Genomic DNA, 24,304 nt, shown 5'->3' on the forward strand with positions numbered 1-24,304 from the left:
TTTTACCATTTTCCACCTAAGCCTTTTTCCCTTGGGTTCTGCAGACTCAAGGGTCATCTTTATTTTATACCCCTGGGCCAGTGCTTCTCTAAGTGTTGGTCCGACCTGAGCGATGTCCGGCGCCCCCTGGGCAACCAGGGTCTATGCCAACCCGACGTATTGCTCATCCGGTGTGCCCTGAGAACGAGATATGTGCAGCTCCTATCGGGATTTGACAGCACATTCGGGCGGCTTTGCTGGTCTTGTTTTACCATTGTCAAAATGTCTTGTAACCAGGATTCCGAGTCTGATCGGGTCTTCCTGGGAGAAGGAATATCCTTCGTTGACCGTGAGAGCTTGTGATGGGCTAAGTTGGGACACCCCTGCAGGGTTTTGAACTTTCGAAAGCCGTGCCCGCGGTTATGGGCAGATCGGAATTTGTTAATGTCCGGTTGTAGAAAACTTGACACTTAATTTAATTAAAATGCATCAACCGCGTGTGTAGCCGTGATGGTCTCTTTCCGGCAGAGTCCGGGAAGTGAACACGGTTCTTGTGTTATGCTTGAACGTAAGTAGTTTTAGGATCACTTCTTGATCACTTCTAGTTCATGACCGTGCTTTGCTTCTCTTCTCGCTCTCATTTGCGTAAGTTAGCAACCATATTTGCTAGTGCTTGCTGCAGCTCCACCTCACTACCCCCTTTTCCTACCCATTAGCTTAAATAGTCTTGATCGCGAGGGTGTGAGATTGCTGAGTCCCCGTGACTCACAGATTACTTCAAACAGTTGCAGGTGCCGATGATAACCATGCAGGTGACGCAACCGAGCTCAAGGAGGAGCTCGATGAAGATCTTGATCGTAGTCTTGTTTCGTTTCCAGTTGATCAGTAGTGGATCTCAGTCGGGGCGATCAGGGATCTAGCATTAGGGGTGGTCTTCTTTTATTTTGGTTCAGTAGTCGGACCTTGATTGTATTCTGGATGATGTAATGCTATATTCATGTATTGTGTGAAGTGGCGATTGTAAGCCAACTCTTTATCCCTTTCTTATTCAGTACATGGGATGTGTAAAGATTACCCCTCTTGCGACATGCCTACTATGCGGTTATGCCTCTAAGTCATGCTCCGACACGTGGGAGATATAGCCGCATCATGGGTGTTACAATGAACTTGAATATGATTTGTGAGTAGTTACGTTTGTTCCTGAGGACATGGGAGAAGTCTTTCTATAAGTAGTCATGTGAATTTGGTATTCGTTCGATATTTTGATGAGATGTATGTTGTCTCTCCTCTAGTGGTCTCATGTGAAGTTCGACTACATGACACTTCACCATTGTTTGGGCCTAGAGGAAGGCATTGGGAAGTAATAAGTAGATGATGGGTTGCTAGAGTGATAGAAGCTTAAACCCTAGTTTATGAGTTTCTTCGTAAGGGGCTGATTTGGACCCATATGTTTGATGCTATATATGGTTAGGTTTACCTTAATACTTCTGTTGTAGTTGCGGATGCTTGCAATAGGGGTTAATAATAAGTGGGATGCTTGTCCAAGAAAGGACATTACCCAAGCACCGGTCCACCCACATATCAAATTATCAAAGTACCGAACATGAATCATATGAACATGATCAAAACTAGCTTGACGATAATTCCATGTGTCCTCGGGAGCGCTTTCCTTTATATAAGAGTGTGTCCAGGCTTTTCCTTTGCTACAAAAAGGATTGGGCCATCTTGCTGCACCTTATTTACTTTTATTACTTGCTACTCGTTACAAATTACCTTATCACAAAACTATCTGTTACCGATAATTTCAGTGCTTGCAGAGAATACCTTACTGAAAACTGCTTATCATTTCCTGCTGCTCCTCGTTTGGTTTGACACTCTTACTTATCGAAAAGGCTATGATAGATCCCCTACACTTGTGGGTCATCAATACTCTTTTATGGCGCCGTTGCCGGGGAGTGAAGCGCCTTTGGTGGGTGGAATTTGGTAAAGAAAAAATTTATATAGTGTGCTGAAATTTACTGTCACTTGTTACTATGGAACATAATCCTTTGAGGGGCTTGTTCAGGGTATCTTCACCCCGACTAGTAGAGCAAAGAGTTGCTCCTCAACCTACTGAACCTACTAAAAATGTTCACTTTGAAATTCCTTCGGGTATGACAGAGAAACTGCTAGCTAATCCTTTCACAGGTGATGGAACATTACATCCCGATTTGCACCTAATCCATGTGGATGAAGTTTGTGGATTATTTAAGCTTGCAGGTATGCCCGAGGATGTTATCAAGAAGAAGGTTTTCCCTTTATCTTTGAAGGGAGAGGCATTGACATGGTTTAGGCTATGTGATGATATGGGATCATGGAACTACAACCGATTGAAATTAGAATTTCATCAGAAGTTTTATCCTATGCATCTTGTTCATCGTGATCATAATTATATATACAATTTTTGGCCTCGCGAAGGAGAAAGCATCGCTCAAGATTGGGGGAGGCTTAAGTCAATGTTATATTCATGCCCCAATCATGAGCTCTCAAAAGAAATGATTATTGAAAAATTTTATGCTCGGCTTTCTCTCAGTAATCGCTCCATGCTCGATACTTGTTGTACTGGCTCTTTTATGATGAAGACTATTGAATTCAAATGGGATTTATTGGAAAGAATTAAACGAAACTCCGAAGATTGGGATCTGGACGAAGGTAATGAGTCAGGTATAACACCTAAGTTTGATTGTGTTAAATCTTTTATGGATACCGATGTTTTTCGTGAATTTAGCACTAAATATGGACTTGACTCTGAGATAGTAGCTTCTTGCTGTGAATCCTTTGCTACTCATGTTGATCTCCATAAGGAGAAGTGGTTTAAATATAATCCTCCCATTGAAGTAAAAGTAGTTGCACCTATTAAAGTTGAAGAAAAAAACTATCACTTATAATGATCTTGTTGTTCCTACTACTTATATTGAGAAACCACCTTTCCCTATTAGAATAAAGGATCATGCTAAAGCTTCAACTGTGGTTTTTAAGAGTAATACTAGAACACCTACTCCCTCTGAGCAAATTAAAGCCGAACCTAGTGTTGCTATGGTTAAAGATCTCTTGGCCGATAAAATTGATGGGCATGTTATTTACTTCTGTAATGAATCTGCTAGAATTGCTAGACCTGATACTAAAAATAAACATAGTATGGCAACTCTCAGTTAACCTGATCAAGATCTTCCTTATGTGTGTTGCAGGGAAACAATGGGAGACACTGCGTTTTACCATCGAGGTTTGTTCAAGCAGGGTCCTTTGGCTAATAGCACATTATTGTGCAGTTGCAGGAATCATTCTAATATTTAGGTTTCTTACAATTTGGTCTTGCACATGTAGGTCCTGCTGTCAGAGGCTTAGACCCACTGTTCGAACCATTTTGCATATGGGGAAATGAGATGTCCATGAATATCAGTCAAGTCAAGAAACTTAGAAATATTGTTAGGATGAAGAAACTTGTGACGAATAACAGCAAGATCTTCGTTTGCACAATGAAGAAGACATCAGTCAACTATAGGATGGTACCAACTCTTTTACCTTGTTTTTACCCCTTGCGCCATTTCAAAATTTACAACAACGATTTATGCATAGCTTTGTTTTCAGTACTTTTCAAAGCAGTTCACCGATGATTACCTCTCAAACCACCTGCATGGTCAAGAGGCGAGGAAGGTATTCATTCAACACCCACGGTACAATATTGAAGTCTTGCTGAAGAGAATGAAGGTTGGGCGGGCAACTATCCATAGCCATTGGCCTAAAGTTGCAAGGACATTCAACATCACTGAAGGCTCAATATTTGCCTTCCGCTTCTGTAGTTTCCCAGATGAGATTCATCTGTCTATTTACCATGTATGATGCTACTTTCCAAATGTTTTTGATGTTGTATGTGAAACTTGGTGCTATTGTGTAATGGCGTAACTGAGTGCCAAAGCTATCTGATGTATTTCGATTATGAAATCCTGGTTGCTTTTATACGGATATGAAATATCTGGCGTGTTTTATAAGAAATATCAGTTTGATTAGTACATGGATTATCAATAATAGGCTAATTACCCTGCTTATTGGGGTTTTCTATTGCAAACGGTTACTCAGACAACACCGTGGGCGATGAACTCAAACAACCTGCACGGTTTCTAGAAAGTAGGCGTGTTCGATCAACTAACAATCACACACGGCTTCCGGCAGCGAACTATTTGCATTAGGCCACCTTGCACAAACGTTTCCACACAAAGAACTGTGTGGGATGTACATACCTACAGAAATGATTTTCTGGGATTCACCATGTGGGATGTACATACCTACGGAAATGATTTCGGGGATTCGCCGTATGGGATGTACATACCTACGAAATGATTTCCGGGATTCACTGTGTGGGATGTACGTACCTACGGAAATGATTTCTGGGATTCACCGTGTGGGATGTACATACCTACAGAAATGATTTCTGGGATTCACCGTGTGGGATGTACATACCTATGGAAATGATTGGGTTTCAATGCCTCGCCCGATCGCACACGGCCCCAGCCTGGGTCCCAGGAGGGCCTATCATCGACGATTTCTGGGTCGTGTGGGAAGGACACCCTATCGCGCACACTCACTTGGGGACGGTTCCAAATGCCGTCGCGGAAAGGGGTTTTAAACCGTTTGTTTAGGACGTCGGTGTAGCAGTGATGGGAGGTGCTTTGTAATGGGTTCAATCTTGCGGTGCTCAATCCCAGTGACAGAAGGGGACATGACACATATTTGTATTGTTGCCATTAAGGATAAAAAGATGGCGTTTATTCATATTGACTTGATATATCCCTCTACATCATGTCATCTTGTTTAAGGCGTTACTCCATTCTTGTTAACTTAATACACTAGATGCATGCTAGATAACGGTCGATGTGTGGAGTAATAGTAGTAGATGTAGGCAGGAGTCGGTCTACTTGTCTTCGGCGTGATGCCTATATACATGATCATTGCCTTAGATGTCTTCATAATTGTTGGCTTTTCTATCAAGTGCTCAACAGTAATTTGTTTACCAACCATATGCTTTCTTTCAAGAGAGAAGCCTCTAGTGAAAACTATGGCCCCGGGGTCTATATTTATCGTATTATTTTTAGATCTACAAAATCAAAAACCCCAAAATACCTTGCTCCAATTTATTTACTTTCATCTTATTTTTGCACTTTTACTTATCTTTTATATCTATCACTATCACATCTCATCCTTGCATGTAACCGTGAAGGGATTAACAACCCCTTTATCGCGTTGGGTACAAGTATTTGTTTGTTTGTGTAGGTGCTATCATTGGAGACTTGGGTGTTCCTTGTGACGCCCCGAGACCGATGCGCCAGGTGTCTTCCGGTTATTCGCTGTTGTTGCCTTGCCTTTCGCTTGTGTGTTGCATCTTGCCATGTCATCATCCGCATTGCATCTGCATATTTTTCAAAACTTGCATCCGTCCCGGTCTCCTCGTTCTCTCTGTTGTCCGTTCTGAGCCCAGACACACTTGCACGCGCCCGCGGCATGTCTGAAGTAGTATTTTATAAGTGGCCGGAAAATGTTCTCGGAATGGGATGAGAGTTGGCATGCGGCGTTGTTATAGTGTTAGTAGGTCGCCTACCAAGTTTCATCGCATTCGGAGTTCGTTTGATAGCCCAACCGTTAAACTATAGCGGCATTATAGCCGGTCTAACGTCGGACGTTTTCGGTCTCCGGAAACAGTCGCTGGGCCTCCCTCTCTCTTCTCTCGTCTCAGTCTGAGGCCTTCTGCACAGCCCACAAGCTCCAACCTACCCCTCCTCGCGTCCGGAGCCGTCGGATCGCGATCGGAGGCTCTGAAAACCCCTCCTAACCCCTCAAACCCTAACCCTACCTATATAAGGAAACCCGTCCTTCCAAATCTGGTCATTCCTTCCCCTCCACCTCCAATTCTGCGCCCCTAATCATCAGCGCCGCCGACCACCTCCATTTCTGTGCCGGCCGAAGCCCCCTCCGCCATTTGGCGCTTCTCCACTGGCTGGCGCCGCCGAAGCCACCGGCCTCCACCTCTCCCAAGCCGCCACGTGTCCTAGCCCCGCGCCCTCCACCGCGAGGCCCGCCGTAGCCCGCGGGAAGCCCGCCCAGGCCCGCACGGCCGAGCCGCTCGGTCGCTGGCCCGCGCTCCGCACTCCCTCGCTCTCGACCTGGATCGAGGGGAGGAGCCCCTCAACCCCGACCTCGCCGTTTCGCTCCTTCCCGCTGACTCGCCGGAGTCGCTGCCGGCGATCAACTCCGGTCAGATGAGCACTGCTGCCTCGCCTCCCCGTCACCCTCTCCTTCTCCTTTTCGACCTCACTTCTCTCTCTCTCCCTTCCCCTGCAGAGCCGTCCTGGACGAGTCCCACCTCGCCGGATCCCGCATCCCGAGCGCCGCCGATCACTTCTGTTACCGGATCTGGAACCTCCGTCCTTGGATCCGCCCATCCCCGTCGTCCGGCAGGTTCCCATCGACCCAGTCGCTGCCGTCATGCCGAGTTCGCCGCCAGCCGCCATTGTTGCTCTGCTTCCATCGAACAGAGGTCGACACACCCAGTTGTTCGCGTTGACCATACCTGGGCCGCCACCTCCTCATCGGGCCTGCTAGCCCAAGGACGCGCCAGGGCCTGCCCGCATCCCCTCAGCAAGCCGGCTGCACCGACCGGGCCTCGGCCCAGGGTGAGCAGCCCCCCCAGCGCCCTCTGATATTTTTTTTCCTCTGATTGGGCTATCATGTTTCAGCCCATTGTATTTTTTTATGCGCTGTGAATTTTGCCTTTTAACCAGAGACTGCCTGTTTTACAGAAAACCCCTCATAGTTCATGCATATAATAACTTAATAACTAAGCATCATATGGAAAAACTTAATATATGAAACTTGCTTAGAATTTGGTCTAGTTTCATAATTTGCCATTTTCATTTATGTTTAAAATGTTTAAATTGTGGTTTGATTAAATTTGCCCCTATGCCATGTTAAAATGCTTTAATTCATAATTAAATAACCGTTGCTCGGTTTGTAACAAACTTTATATGTAAATGGGGTAGAAATTTGCCTAGTTTAACATGGTGGCATCACTTTGCATGTTTAACAACTATAAAATTTGATTTAGGGTAGAACAGTTCCAAAACCTAAATTATGCACATGAGGAGTTTTCGGACTTGTTGTTTGTTGTTCCGGCCTCATTTAAACTTGCCTAGATGGGTAGTTTTCATATGCTTCACCTCTTGCCATGCTAACCAACATTTAATTTTGTTGAGTACCTAAACGAGAGAGAACTAAATAAGTCATGTGGTGTTTTCTTCAAAATGCAACTCCGTTGCATGTTGAGCTCCACTTAATTTGTAGGATTGTTTGTGCATTTTGCCATGCCTTGCCTCATTAAACCGGAAATGCATCATACTTGTTTGCGCATCGTGCCATGCTTATGTGATGCTTGTTTACTATGTTGCTTGCTTCTTTCCGGTATTCTTCTTCTCGGTAATCCGGTAACATTGCGTTTGTGAGGATCCGTTGGCTATGTCCGGTTGTCTTCTTCATGGACTCGTTCTTCTTCCTTGCGGGATTTTAGGCAAGATGACCATACCCTCGAAATCACTTCTATCTTTGCTTGCTAGTTGCTCGCTCTTTTGCTATGCCTATGCTGCGATACCTACCACTTGCTTATCATGCCTCCCATATTGTTGAACCAAGCCTCTAACCCACCTTGTCCTAGCAAAACCGTTGTTTGGCTATGTTACCGCTTTGCTCAGCCCCTCTTATAGCGTTGTTAGTTGCAGGTGAAGATTGAAGTTTGTTCCTTGTTGGAAAATGGAGATGTTGTTCCTTGTTGGAACATGTTTACTTGTTGGGATATCACAATATATCTTATTTAATTAATGCATCTATATACTTGGTAAAGGGTGGAAGGCTCGGCCTTATGCCTGGTGTTTTGTTCCACTCTTGCTGCCCTAGTTTCCGTCATAACGGTGTTATGTTCCCGGATTTTGCGTTCCTTACGCGGTTGGGTTATAATGGGAACCCCTTGATAGTTCGCCTTGAATAAAACTCCTCCAGCAATGCCCAACATTGGTTTTACCATTCGCCACCTAGCCTCTTTTTCCCTTGGGTTTCGCGGACTCAAGGGTCATCATTATTTTAACCCCCCCGGGCCAGTGCTCCTCTGAGTGTTGGTCCGAACTGAGCTGCCTGCGGGGCCACCTCGGGGAAACTTGAGGGTTGGTTTTACTCGTAGCTAGTCTCATCTGAGTGTGCCCTGAGAACGAGATATGTGCAGCTCCTATCGGGATTTGTCGGCACATTCGGGCGGTGTTGCTGGACTTGTTTTACCATTGTCGAGGATATCTTGTAACCGGGATTCCGAGTTTGATCGGGTCTTCCCGCTAGAAGGAATATCCTTCGTTGACCGTGAGACCTTGTGATGGGCTAAGTTGGGACTCCCCTGTAGGGATTTGAACTTTCGAAAGCCGTACCCGCGGTTATGGGTAGATGGGAATTTGTTAATGTCCGGTTGTAGAAAACCTGAAGTTGGCCTTATTTAAAATACATCAACCGCGTGTATAACCGTGATGGTCTCTTTCCGACGGAGTCCGAGAAGTGAACACGGTGTTGGAGTTATGCTTGATGTAGGTTGTTCTAGGATCACTTCTTGATCATATTTGTTCGACCGTGTTTTTTCCTTCTCTTCTCGCTCTCTTTTGCGAATAGGTTAGCCACCAAATATGCTAGTCGCTTGCTGCAGCTCCACCTCATACCTTTGCCTTACCTATAAGCTTAAATAGTCTTGATCGCGAGGGTGTGAGATTGCTGAGTCCCCGTGACTCACAGATACTTCCAAAACCAGTTTGCAGGTGCCGATGTTACCGAGCCGGTGAAGCAACCAAGCTCAAGGAGGAGCTCGACGAAGATCTTGTCCTTTGTGTTGTGTCATTCTAGTTGATCGGTAGTGGAGCCCAGTCGGGTCGATCGGGGATCTGTGTAGCTTTTGGGGTAGTCTTCTTTTATTTTGGTTCCGTAGTCGGACCCTGATTGTATATGGATGATGTAATGCTTTATTCATGTATTGTGTGAAGTGGCGAGTGTAAGACAACTATGTATCTCTTTCCCTTATGTATTACATGGGTTGTGTGAATATTACCTCACTTGCGACATTGCTTTCAATGCGGTTATGCCTCTAAGTCGTGCTTCGACACGTGGGAGATATAGCCGCATCGAGGGCATTACATTCCTCCTACTCAATTGATACCTTGGTTCTTAACTGAGGGAAATATTTATATCTACTTTGTTGCATCACCCTTTCCTCTTCAAGGGAAAAAGCAACACAAGCTCAAGAAGTAGTAGGGGGTTGTTTGACCCGAGGACGAGAGAGGTGCTTTGCACGCGTACAGCTGTAGTGTGAGAGCGGGTGCAGCCATGGTCCTCCACAACTACCGTCGGGGCAGCCTGGGTGCAGGAGTGGGGGAGGGGGCTGTCGTCTCATGATTGGGAGAGCTAGGCATGCAGGCGCGAGTCTCCGCTAGCCGCCCATCTTAAATCTCGCGTGCTCGGATCACCTCAATTTGGGCAAGGGGGGACCAGCCTCTCCCCTGAAGACAGTTGCCGAGTCCGCGGCGACCTTAGCAAGTTGGCCGAGCGGCGCCGACTCCAGAGCAGAAAATGAACAATTTGCATAACTAGCCAAGATGACTGGAGTACCTGTCACAAGGTTCCGGACTATCACCCGGAGCTCCGCCTGCTCAGGGATAGGCAGAGCCAGACTGCCCATTGGCCTGGCCGCGTCGACCTGAGCACTGCCACGCGAAGTCGTCACCGGAGTCGAGGCTGACCTGACGTGCCTATAGTAGGCAGCAGTCCGAGGCAGGTTGGGCTGGGGAGCCACTGGGGTGACCACCACCTAATGAGAGCATGGCTACCTTGGATATGATCACAAATATTGCATCCATATTTATTTGAGGTGATTTCTGATAAAAGTTATGCAATAATTTATTTATGCTATACAGAACAAAAGTACTTCACCTCTTTTTGTTTCATGCCTAATTGCAGGACTATCGGACACTTGTACAATCCACATATGAAGATAAGGTAAGAAGAGGTGTTTAGTTGTTGTTCAAGAGGTTCTCTCACATCACTTTTAGCCCAAGAGAAAACAGAGTGCAAGTCTCTCACGTTTTGGACTCAGATTCGTACAACACAGACATACCTGATTCAAAACGCCAAGATCTCTTTCATTCAGACTCCGAATATGTTGATTCTTTTTTCTATTGGAAAGTTTATTTCATGCACATTCCAACCCAATTAGATTCACCTTCAAATTCATCCACATCGTTGACATATTGACGAAACAATCTGATGTTGCAGCAGAATCTGAGTCAAGTCCAAAGGTGTTGCATCACCTCCACTTGGGTCCATGGGCCTTGTACGACATTGCTAGGGTTACTTTTAGGCTGCCTTGGGACATCCTCCCACCTCCTTGGCCGCCACCCCTTGCTCCTATATAAGTAGATCAATCTATTAGATTTTTTCTTCGGTTTTATTTAGTTAACAGTTAGCCATTGCTGCAACTTCGTGTCCTTCGTTTGTGTCGAACTACCAGACCAAGACCGCTTTCGGATCCCCACTTTTATCAATATTTCATATATATTCGCAATATTTAGATTGCATTATCATATTCTTGCTTGTTCTTCGGTTGCATGCAACGATAGACCTTTGTGGTCAGGCTGACAGTGCTTCCAGCATCATCTGTAACCTCAGGAGATTGGTTTAGCGATTGCTAAGGCACAACAAAGTTGCACGTTTGTAGCCAAATCGTCAAAGTCGACTCCACCAAATTGATAGTTATCATCTCATCAGAAGATCTGGACACCCTAGCCTCTATAAAGTGGTATCAGTTTGCAGGTTGCTCGACGAGAATTTCCCGTTATACCTAGATTAGATTTACATTCTTATCCGTTGTCCAATAAAAAACCACAAAAAAGTTAGATCTGTTCATCCTTTGTCCAAGCCACTCCAAGCCTTTGCAATTTTCTTTTCATTGCTTTCACAGTTGAATTATTGGTTGCATCATCGTGTCGAGTTGCTGGTCTTAGTGTCTAGTTCCTTTACATTTTTGAGTTCTGTTCACATTAGTCACACCGCCGGTGCATCATTATCCCTTCCACTGTCCACCATCCTATCCATCAATTCCACCACGTGTTACCCATCATTCATTGTCAAAATCATAGTTGAGGTCGTTCGCATCTTTGCTTGGTCCAATCTGCATCTTATCTAGTTTGTTTTGGAAAGACAGAGAAAAAGGTAAAAAAAGAGAGGAAAAAAGAAAAAAAGTGAGAAGAAAAATACACTAATTTCAGATCTATCTAGACTCAATCTCGTACGTGAATTCCTTGCACACTATTCAGTAAAATAGGCATATCTTCCTCATATGAAGTCCATTTTGGCTCCACAAGTATTCAAATTCAAGTTATCGACGAGCCACATCTGAATAGTTCATCAAGATAGTTCATTGTTTGACTTCCAAGTCGGCTTATAAATAGGACTTTTTGCCCTCCAAAGTTAATGAACATAGTTTGTTACAGTTTTTTAGTCCAGTTTTAGAATTTTTCCCTCCTCATATTAGCTCGAAATTGAGTGATTCTTGTATTGGGAAGCTTGATTCATTAGCATTCTTGAGAAAAAGTATCAAAAAATTGGCACATACTTTTCTAGAGGAAACTTGGAGAGAGAGTTTTTGGTATATCCTACTTCACGTTTGTTTCTCGTCATTATCTATACTACCATTGTGATCTTCACTTATATCTTGCTATCCAGAGTTGCTTCATATCCTTTATTGATGCTAGTTGTGCTACATCGTAACCTCATTAGTGTTCTAGGCTCTGATACGTCTCCAACGTATCTATAATTTATGAAGTATTCTTGCCATCACTGCTACAGCGACGTGCTATAGAAACGGTTTTTAACCCCTTTCCGCAACGGCATTTGGAACCGTCGCCAAGTGAGTGTGGGATATAGGGGGTCCTTCCCACACGACCCAGAAATCATCGAGGATAGGCCCTCCTGGGACACAGGCTGGAGCTGTGTGCGATCGGGCGAGGCATCGAAACCCAAACATTTCCATAGGTATGTACATCCCACACGGTAATCCAAGAAAAACATTTCCATAGGTATGTACATCCCACACGGTGAATTCCAGAAAATCAGTTTCGTAGGTATGTACATCCCACACGGTGAATCCCAGAAAATCATTTCCGTAGGTATGTACACCCCACATGGTGAATCCTAGAAAAACATTTTCGTAGGTATGTATATCACACACAGTTCTTTGTGAGGAAACGTTTGTGCAAGGTGACCTAACTCAAATAGTTCGCTGCCGGAAGCCGTATGTGATTGTTAGGTGATGAAACACGCCTACTTTCTAGAAACCGTGCGAGTTGTTTGAGTTCATCGCCCACGGTGCTATCTGAGTAACCGTCTGCAATAGAAAACCCCAATAAGCAAGGTAATTAGCCTATTATAGATAATCCATGTACTAATCAAACTGATATTTCTTATAAAACACGCCAGATATTTCATATCCGTATAAAAGCAACTAGGATTTCATAATCGAATTACATCAGATAGCTTTGGCACTCAGTTACGCCATTACACAACAGCACCAGGTTTCACATGCAGCATCAAAAACCTTTGGAAAGTAGCATCATTCACGGTAAATAGACAGATGAATCTCATTTGGGAACCTGCAGAAGCGGAAGGAAAATATTGAGCCTTCAGTGATGTTGAATGTCCTTGCAACTTTAGGCCGGTGGCTATGGATAATTGCCCGCCCAACCTCCGTCCTCTTCAGCAAGACTTCAATATTCCACCGTGGGTGTTGAATGAATACCTTCCTCGCCTCTTGACCATGTAGGTCGTTTGAGAGGTAATCATCGGTGAACTGCTTTGGAAAGTACTGAAAACAAAGCTATGCATAAATCATCGTTGTAATTTTGAAATGGCGCAAGGGGTAAAAACAAGGTAAAAGAGTTGGTACCATCCCATAGTTGACTGATGTCTTCTTCATTGTGCAAACAAAGATCTTGCTATTATTCGTCGCAAGTTTCTTCATCCTAACAATCTTTCTGAGTTTCTTGACTTGACTGATATTCATGGACATCTCATTTCCCCATATGCAAAATGGTTCGAACAGTGGGTCTAAGCCTCTGACAGCAGGACCTACATGTGCAAGACCAAATTGTAAGAAACCTGAATATTAGAATGATTCCTGCAACTGCACAATAATGTGCTATTAGCCAAAGGACCCTACTTGAACAAACCTGATAACCCACAAGGATAGGGGATCGCAACAGTTTTCGAGGGTAGAGTATTCAACCCAAATTTATTGATTCGACACAAGGGGAGCCAAAGAATATTCTCAAGTATTAGCAGCTCAGTTGTCAATTCAACCACACCTGGAAACTTAATATCTGCAGCAAAGTGTTTAGTAGCAAAGTAATATGATAGTAGTGGTAACGGTGGCAAAAGATAACAGTAGAAAAAGTAATATTTTTGGGTTTTGTAGTAGTTGTAACAGTAGCAGCGGAAAAGTAAATACACGAAGAACAATATATGGAAAAGCTCGTAGGCAATGGATCAATGATGGAGAATTATGCCGGATGCGATCGATCATGTAACAGTCATAACATAGGGTGACACAGAACTAGCTCCAGTTCATCAATGTAATATAGGCATGTATTCCGAATATAGTCATACATGCTTATGGAAAAGAACTTGCATGACATCTTTTGTCCTACCCTCCCGTGGCAGCGGGGTCCTATTGGAAACTAAGGGATATTAAGGCCTCCTTTTAATAGAGTACCATACCAAAGCATTAACACATAGTGAATACATGAACTCCTCAAATACGGTCATCACCGGTAAGTATCCCGATTATTGTCACTTCGGGGTTAACGGATCATAACACATAATAGGTGACTATATACTTGCAAGATAGGATCAAAAACTCTCATATATTGATGAAAACATAATAGGTTCAAATCTGAAATCATGGCACTCGGGCCCTAGTGACAAGCATTAAGCATAGCAAAGTCATAGCAACATCAATCTCAGAACATAGTGGATACTAGGGATCAAACCCTAACAAAACTAACTCGATTAGATGATAAATCTCATCCAACCCATCACTGTCCAGCAAGACTACAATGGAATTACTCATGCACGGTGGTGAGCATCATGAAATTGGTGATGGAGGAAGGTTGATGATGACGATGGCGATCGATTTCCCTCTCCGGAGCCTCGAATGGACTCCGGATCAGCCCTCCCGAGAGAGTTTAGGGCTTGGTGGCGGCTCCATATCGTAAAACGCGATGAATCCTTCTCTCTGATTTTTTGTCTCCCCGAACATGAATATATGGAGTTGGAGTTGAGGTCGGTGGAGCGTCAGGGGGCCCACGAGGCAGGGGGGCGCGCCCAGGGGGGTAGGCGCGCCCCCACCCTCGTGGAAAGGGTGTGGGCCCCCTGACGTGGATCTTTCTTCCAGTATTTTTTATATATTCCAAAAATAATCTCCATTAATTTTCAGGTCATTCCGAGAACTTTTATTTCTGTACAAAAATAACACCATGGCAATTCTGCTGAAAACAACGCCAGTCCGGGTTAGTTCCATTCAAATCATGCAAGTTAGAGTCCAAAACAAGGGCAAAAGTGTTTGGAAAAGTAGATATGACGGAGACGTATCAACTCCCCCAAGCTTAAACCTTTGCTTGCCCTCAAGCAATTCAGTTGATAAACTGAAAGTGATGAAGAAGAACTTTTACAAACTCTGTTTCCTCTTGTTGTTGTAAATATGTAAAGCCAGCATTCAGGTTTTCAGCAAAGATTATGAACTAACCATATTCACAATAACACTTAGGTCTCATGTTTACTCATATCAATGGCATAATCAACTAGCGAGCAATAATAATAAATCTTGGATGACAACACTTTCTCAAAACAATCATAATATGATATAACAGGATGATATCTCACTAGCCGTTTCTGAGACCGCAAAACATAAATGCAGAGCACCTTTAAAGATTAAGGACTAACTAGACATTGTAATTCATGGTAAAAGAGATCCAGTCAAGTCATACTCAATGTAAACTAACAGTAATGGATGCAAATGATAGCGGTGCTCTCCAACTGGTGCTTTTTAATAAGAGGATGATGACTCAACATAAAAGTAAATAGATACGCCCTTCGCAGAGGGAAGCAGGGATTTGTAGAGGTGCCAGAGCTCGGTTTTGAAATAGATATGAATAATATTTTGAGCGGTATACTTTCATTGTCAACATAACAACCGAGAGATCTCGATATCTTCCATGCTACACACATTATAGGCGGTTCCCAAACAGAATGGTAAAGTTTATACTCCCCCTCCACCAACAAGCATCAATCCATGGCTTGCTCGAAACAACGAGTGCCTCCAACTAACAAGAGTCCCGGGGGAGTTTTGTTTGCAGTTATTTTGATTTGATTTGCATAAAGCATGGGACTGGGCATCCCGATGACCATCCTGTGTGCAAAGCACGTCGGTAGAACCAGTCTCGCGTAAGTGTACGCGTAATGTCGGTCCGGGCCGCTTCATCCAACAATACCGCCGAACCAAAGTATGACATGCCAGTAAGCAGTATGACTTCTATCGCCCAAAACTCACTTGTGTTCTACTCGTGCATATAACATCTACGCATAAAACCAGGCTCGAATGCCACTATTGGGGAACGTAGTAATTTCAAAAAAAATCCTACGCACAAACAGAATCATGGTGATGCATAGCAACGAGAGGGGAGAGTGTTGTCTACGTACCCTCGTAGACCGAAAGCGGAAGCGTTAGCACAACGCGGTTGATGTAGTCGTACGTCTTCACAATCTGACCGATCCAAGTACCGAATGTACGACACCTCTGAGTTCAGCACATGTTCAGCTCGATGACGTCCCACGAACTCCGATCCAGCAGAGCTTCACGGGAGAGTTCCGTCAGCACGACGGCGTGGTGACGGTGATGATGTTGCTACCTATGCAGGGCTTCGCCTAAGCACCGCTATGATATGATCGAGGTGGAATATGGTGGAGGGGGGCACCGCACATGGCTAAGAGATCAAGAGATCAATTTTTGTGTCTAGAGGTGCCCCCTGCCCCCGTATATAAAGGACCAGGGGAGAGGAGGCGGCCTGCTAGGGGAGGGCGCGCCAGGGAGGAGTCCTACTCCCACCGGGAGTAGGACTCCCTTCTTTTCCTAGTTAGAGTAGGAGGGGGAAAGGAAGGGAAGGAGAGAGAGGAAGGAAAGGCAGGCGCGCGGCCTGCCCTAGCCGCCCCTCCTCGTCTCCACTAAGGCCCATCTTGGTCCATTAAATTCCCCGGGGGGTCCGGTAACCCCCTGGTACTCCAGTATATGTCCGAAACTCCCCGAAACCATTCCGGTGTCCGAACATAGTCGTCCAATATATTGATCTTTATGTCTCGACCATTTCGAGACTCCTCGTCATGTCCGTGATCACATCCGGGACTCCAAACTACATTCGGTACATCAAAACACAAAAACTCATAATACAATCATCACCAAAACTTTAAGCGTGCGGACCCTACGGGTTCGAGAACTATGTAGACATGACCGAGACATGTCTCCGGTCAATAACCAATAGCGGAACCTGGATGCTCATATTAGCTCCTACATATTCTAGGAAGATCTTTATCGGTCAAACCGCATAACAACATACATTGTTCCCTTTGTTATCGGTATGTTACTTGCCCGAGATTCGATCGTCGGTATCTCAATACCTAGTTCAATCTCGTTACCGGCAAGTATCTTTACTCGTTCCGTAATACATCATCCTGCAACTAACTCATTAGTTACAATGCTTGCAAGGCTTATAGTGATGTGCATTACCGAGTGGGCCCAGAGATACCTCTCCGACAATCGGAGTGACAAATCCTAATCTCGAAATATGCCAACCCAACAAGTATCTTTGGAGACACCTGTAGAGCACCTTTATAATCACCCAATTACGTTGTGACGTTTGGTAGCACACAGTGTTCCTACGGTAAACGGGAGTTGCATAATCTCATTGTCATAGGAACATGTATAAGTCATGAAGAAAGCAATAGCAACATACTAAACGATCAAGTGCTAAGCTAACGGAATGGGTCAAGTCAATCACATCATTCTCCTAATGATGTGATCCTGTTAATCAAATGACAACTCATGTCTATGGCTAGGAAACATGACCATCTTTGATTAACGAGCTAGTCAAGTAGAGGCATACTAGTGACATTCTGTTTGTCTATGTATTCACACATGTATTATGTTTCCGGTTAATACAATTCTAGCATGAATAATAAATATTTATCATGATATAAGGAAATAAATAATAACTTTATTATTGCCTCTAGGGCATATTTCCTTCATGGAAGCCCCCCCCCCCTGGGGTGTGCCCCTGAGCTTGTGGACATCGCGTGGACCTTCTGGCCTCTTCCCGAAGCTTTTAGGGTGTCTTGTGGTCTAAGAAAAAACATCAAAATGTTTTGTTCCATTTGGACTCCGTCTAGTATTGATTTTCTGTAAAGAAAAAAACAAGGAAAAAACAGCAACTAGCAATGTGCACTAGGTTAATAGGTTAGTCCCAAAAAATGATATAAAATAGCATAATAGTGCATATAAAACATCCAAGATTGATAATATAATAGCATGGAACAATAAAAAATTATAGATATGTTGGAGACATGTCATTGTCCAACAAATGATGATAGTGCCAAACTAAAAAGAAAACAAAGCAAAAACTACTATAGCACAAGACGCTCCAAGTAAAACTCATATCAAGTGATGAATAGAAATATAGCTCCAAGTAATATACCGATAGTTTGTAGACGAAAGAGGGGATGCCATCTGGGGCATCCCCAAGCTTAAACGCTTGGGTCTTCCTTGAATATTACCTTGGGGTGCCTTGTGCATCCCGAAGCTTAGGGTCTTGCCGCTCCTTATTACTTCATCCACCGTGATCTCCCCCAAAACTTGAAAACTTTAGCACACAAAACTCAACAGAAACTTCGTGAGATCCATTAGTATAACAAGAAAATCGTACACTTTAGGTACTGTTATGAACTCATTCATATTTTATTATTGCATAATACCTACTGTATTGTAAAATATCCATGATTTGTATCCCCCCCCCCCCCGATATAATCGTAACATCATTAAAACAAGCAAACTATGCAACAAAAACAGAACCTGTCTAAAACAGAATAGTCTGCAATGATCTGAACAAACGCAATACTTCTGTAACTCAATTTTTTTGAAAAAATAGTAAAACATGGGAAATTCTATATCAATCATGTGTAAAAAATCATATCAAAATCACGTCCCTGTGATTTTTAAGAATTCCTAGACTGAGCGCAAAAGTTTCTATTTTTCACGGAATCAAGTCAACTATCAACCAAATCATCCCAAAGGCTTTACTTGGCACAAACACTAATTAAAACATAAAAATACAATCATAACAATAGCATAATAATGTAAACACAAAAAATATAAATGATATATATTGGGTTGTCTCCCAAGAAGCTCTTCCTTTATAGCCACTAAGATAGGCTTTGAGATTTTAATGATGCTCACATGAAAGACAAGAATTGAAGCACAAAGAGAGCATCATAATACATGTGACCAACACATTTAAGTCTGATATACTTCCTATGCATAGGCATTTTATAAGCAAACAAATTATCAAAACAAGAAATATCTAGTGTATGCAAGGGAGAAGAATAAAATATTAACAATCTCAACATAACGAGAGGTATTTTAATAACCTAAAAATTTCTACAACCATATTTTCCCCTCTCATAATAATTACATGTAGGATCATAATCAAATTCAATAATATAGCTATCATATAAAGTTTTCTCTTCATGATCTACATGCATAAAAGTCTTACAATCTTCCAGAATAGTGGGATTAACATCAACTAAAGTCATGACCTCTCTGAACCCACTTTTATCAAAAAAATCATAAGATCGAGCAGTCTCCGAATAAGTGGGATTATTTTTACCTAAAGTTGAAAGTCTTCCAATCCACTTTCAATATTATTGCAAACATTAGTATAAATATCATATTCATCATGAGGCTTAAATAACTTTTCAAGATCATAAGAAGCATCACACCAATCATGATCAATACAATGAGTAGTGGAAATAACAAAATCAACATCCCCAAACTTGTGGTTTTGCATATCATTAGCACAATTGACATTAATAGAATTTATGATAACATCATTGCAATCATGCTTTCATTCAAGGAGCTATCATGAATCACTTTATAAATTTCTTCTTTTAACACTTCATCAAAATTTTCAGATTCATGTTTTTCAAGCAAAACTTCATAAAGATAATCAAGTGCACTCAACTCACTATCAATTGGTTCATCATAATTGGATCTTTAGAAAGGATTAGCAAGTGGATGAGGATCCATATCAATAATTTTTAGCAAGCGAAGATGCAAGCAAATAGAAGGCACATGGCAACACAAGCAGAGATAGCACACAAAATATTTTTGGAATTTTAGATTTTTATGAGAAGTGGGGGAGAGGAAAACGAGAGGAAAAGGCAAATAAAAAGTAGAGTAAGTAGATGATAGTTTATGTGAAGGTACTTGATAGGTTTTGATGATGTCTCCCCGACAACGGTGCAAGAAATTCTTCCTACTACTTGTGAGTTGCATTGGGATTTTCCCCGAAGAGGAGCGAAGATGCAATACAGTAGAGATAAGTATTTCCCTCAGTGAGAACCAAGGTTTATCAAACCAAAAGAAGAATCATGCAAAGCCTCATGAACATCACTTGCACAACAAAAGCAAATACTTGCACCCAACTCAGACAAGATGATTGTCAATCCCCTTGGCGATTACTTACAAGGATTAAATCTTTTAGTGGTAGATACATAAATTGTAAAGATAAAATAAAAATTGCAGCAAGGTATTTTGTGCTTTTATATATGATAAAGGTAGACCCCGGGGGACATAGTTTTCACTAGAGGCTTCTCTCTTGAACACATAGCATACGGTGGGTAAACAAATTACTGTTGGGCAACTGATAGAAAAGCGCATAGTTATGACGATATTCAAGGCAATGGTCATGTATATATAGGCATCACGTACGAGACAAGTAGTGTAACATCCCAAATTTTCAATTTGGAATGTTATGCATTAGATCATCATTGCATATCATATTTTATTGCATTTTGGTTGATCCTAGAAATTCTACGCAACTCAAGGAGCCACGGAGAGAGTTGGGGATTTCATTATTTTCATATTCAAGTCTTTCTTGAATTTTGAAAAGAGGATCATTAGATTTTAATTATTTTTCTCTGAAATATTTCTTTTATTAAAAATAAAAGAGAGAGGATAAAATGACTTCCTCAAAATAAAGAAATATCAAGGATTTAATATTAAAATCAAATAAGATTTTTATTCAGAGTTTTATCGCTATTTTATTTGAATTAGGAAAAATATGTGTTTTTCAAAATTGCATCTTAGGCCCAAATAAATGTTCATCTTGTCCGGCTTATTTTTACAGGACGGGGAAAATTTATTTCGGGATTTATGGAGTCAGTTTAGTATTTCTTTTTCCGCACGTCCGAATTATCTAAAAAAAACAAACAAACCGACTCGGGCCGTCGTGGGCGACCCGGACTCGTCCGCCGCTCGGCCTTATAAGCCGCACCCCGCCGCTAGCCCACCCCGCCCCGCCAAACCCTAACCCTAGCCGTCGTGATCCACCGCCACCGCCGCCAGCGCCGTCGCCCGCACCGCTGCACGCCCGCGCCGCCACCCCACGCCGCCTCGCCGCCGACGCCGCGCCGTCCCGCCGCCCCGCGCCGCCTCGCCGGAGCCGTCCACCGCCGCCGCCGCCCTCGCCGGACTTGCCGGAGGTAGCCGCCGCTGCCGGTTTTCTTCAGAAAACCGTATGGTTTTTTTTAGATCCGCGTTTTTTTTATTTAGATCGGTTTATTTATTTTTTCGGTTTAGTTATTTAGCGAACGCCCGTTTTTAGGTTCGTTTTTATGAATGGTTTTCACCGTTTAGCCGCAGACAGCAAACGTTCGTTTGTTAGCCTGTTCGTCAGTTTTTCTTTTTCTCGGATTTTCCACGATTATTTTCGATCGCGATTTCTGATCTGATTTTCGTTCTAGTATAACTTTTCGCTCGTTTATTGGAATCAGACGATTCAAGCGCCTAGAGTTTCGTCTCGAACCCCTCTTTCTGTTTAACCAACTTAAACAAGTTTTTGCTGCTGTAAAATTTGACTTTAGTCTAGATTAGTAATCAAAGCTTGTTTCTTTCGCCGTTTGAGTTTTGTTGCTTCGTTTGATTTGATTCTTTTTGCAAACCGGAGTTCTTAAGTTGAACTTTCTGGTTAGATCTCTTATTTGAGTTTTACCCGTGCTTTTGCTTGATTGCTTATTGTATGCTTGTTTGATTGCGATAGAGTACCCGGAGTGCGAAGCGTGCTACATTGAGTCTCTAGGTTTCGCGGATCATCAGCAAGGCAAGTAACACTTTGATCATACCTCTTACTACCCAGTTTTATTGCATTAGATCAATCCTCAAACAATTGCATGGTTAGGATCTGATTTAAATTGTGGGTTTGGGGAAGTAGATGAGGTAGTACCTATTCACCTGTTTATTATCAAACCTTTGGGAGTTACTTCTACGTTGCTTATATTGCTATGCTATGCTCGTAGACGTGGATTGGGTTTGAGCGTATTCATGACAGATGTGAGATTGTTAAATTAATGGTTAACTTAAGGTGGCAACTTTAATACACATCTGGGTGGATTGAGGCACCTGGGGAACCCAGTGATTGCCTGTATTCTTGGAAATCCCGGAGTATCATGTGATTTTTCCTATGGACCGCCACCCAGGCTCAAAGGGATCATAAGATTATTCTTACTGGAAACTTCCGTGTGCAGCCACATGCCATTACGGGCTCTGGCATAGTTGAGTAAGTTGTGGGAAACCTTTCCATGATGGGCTAACATATGTAGGGGATTGTAGGTGTACCGGCCTATCTATCAGTTAAGGGGACCTCTTCGGAAAGACTGTGTCTCGGTCATCCGTTTCTCAAACATTATGTAGTGCGAGAAATCCAACGGAGGAGATCGAGTCTTGTGGGGAAAAGTGCACAAACCTCTCCAGAGTGTACAAACTAATCATGGTTAGCCGTGTCCCCGGTTATGGACATCCTGAGTATCTAGTTCTTGGATTATCATGTGGATCTCATCACTCTTAATATAATTTGATTGGGTTTAATGATGATGCTTAATTGGGATTGAGTTGGGTGAACCTTCTCAATGTTTAACAACCACCATGATAGTTAAATAAAATTTATTCCTTTGCAGTAGGGAAAAATTGGCTTTTCGCAAAACATGTTAACCCTACAGCCTCCACCAGCCATATATGCATATAGTGATAGCATTACATTGTTCATTACTCTTTTTGGTGTTACATTGCCAGCATATTCCATGTGCTGACCCGTTTTCGGGCTGCAACGTATCATGTTGCAGACTTTTCAGACGACGAGTAAGGAGCCTTAGGTCGTGGTCTTTCACTCAGTGATGCCGTTGGAGTTGATGGACTCACATTATCTTCCAAGCCTTCCGATGTTGTCATATTAGATGGCCTTAAGCCATATTTATTGTAATAAGTTCTCTTTTGAGACATTCAATGTAATAAGTGTGTGATTGCTACTCTGTTATAAACCATCAAGTATTGTGCGTGTCAGCATTACCGATCCAGGGATGACACTGATGCACAGAGATCAGACTGTTTGAGGTCTGGTCGCTACAAAGATGGTATCAGAACACACGCTGACTGTAGGACACGACCACTAGCTAAAGCCCTAGATCACTACTCTCTTCTCATTTCTGACTTCTCTCCATTTCCTACTCTTTAGGATAGTAGACGCAAGGAACAAGTTTGCACAACCGGATGAAGAAACACCCTTTGGACGACACTTGAAGGAAGTCACTAGGTACCTGAACATCGGAATACCAAGCTTCACCGGGACTTACAACACCAATTTACCAGAAGAGGAGTGATGGATGATTCAAGTTCAAGTTCCAGGAAGGACATTCACGCCAGTCACCAAACCCATAGAGTTTTCCTTTGATGCACCAACCTGGAGTCTAGGAAAGAGTATGGCAGCTCACATCACCATGGGACGCATTGGAGAAGTTTACCACAAGGATCTCAAGGATACTATATATCTACCAGATTTGTGGGCGCCGAGATGAGCAATGGGAGATGATCAGCACCAGGAAGGATAGGTCAATTGCCGCTTTCTTCCAAGAGTTAAGCCAGCACATTCATCGCTAGGAGAACCAGATGTGCGCAGGCATGATAGATCTGAAGAAGGCGATGACAAGGATCACGGAGCTTGAAGAAGAACTCAAGGCAACTCGCGAAGATTATGAGAAGGAAATCGTCGTACTAGTGGAGAATAATGATGACCTGGAAAGGAAACTAGGAGTCTTCATGGGAGACCCCGCGCGAGGAGGAGAAGACGACGAACCCAAGGAGATTCGTTCTGAAGACTACATCATCATCGACGACACCGACTCGGACCCTGACGATAGTGATGATGACTATGTTGATGAAGCTGGAGCAGATATCATGGAGTCTTCGACCGATCAATATTTCTAGTCGACCACCATATCAGTAGTAGTATTTCCCCATGTAAATAGCATAGTCCAAGCACTTTGTAACGATAGTTCTAGACCGATTGTATGCCCTTGCTTGATTGATTGAGTGATATGATTGTGTTTGTATCATGTGCATATGGGTAGTGTTTTCTCACTAGACCTCATTCTATTCTATTCTCTTCCCTCCAAACCCTCAGATGCCTCTGAGACGTGACCCCGGATTTACCTTTCCATCGGAGCTCACTCAGTTGATCCAGCAGCAGAACACCCTGATGCAGTTGTTAGTTCAGAACCAAGGCAACAACAACAACAACAATAACCCACCACCACCACCCAGTTGACAGTTTAGCCCGTTTTCTGATGTTGCAGCCGCCGGTGTTTTCCAGTAGCACCGAGCCGATAGTTGCAGATGATTGGCTCCGCAAGATTGGAAGGGAGTTAACCACTGCAGGATGCACAGATGCTGAGAAGGTTCATTTTGCCGCACACCAATTGGATGGACCAGCAGCCTCATGGTGGGAGAATTACACTGTCACCTATCCTATAGCCACTTTTACATGGGACCAGTTCCAGCAAGCTTTTCGTA

The sequence above is a fragment of the Triticum urartu genome, chromosome 2 (assembly GCF_003073215.2).
Source record: "Triticum urartu cultivar G1812 chromosome 2, Tu2.1, whole genome shotgun sequence".
NCBI lineage: Eukaryota > Viridiplantae > Streptophyta > Magnoliopsida > Poales > Poaceae > Triticum > Triticum urartu.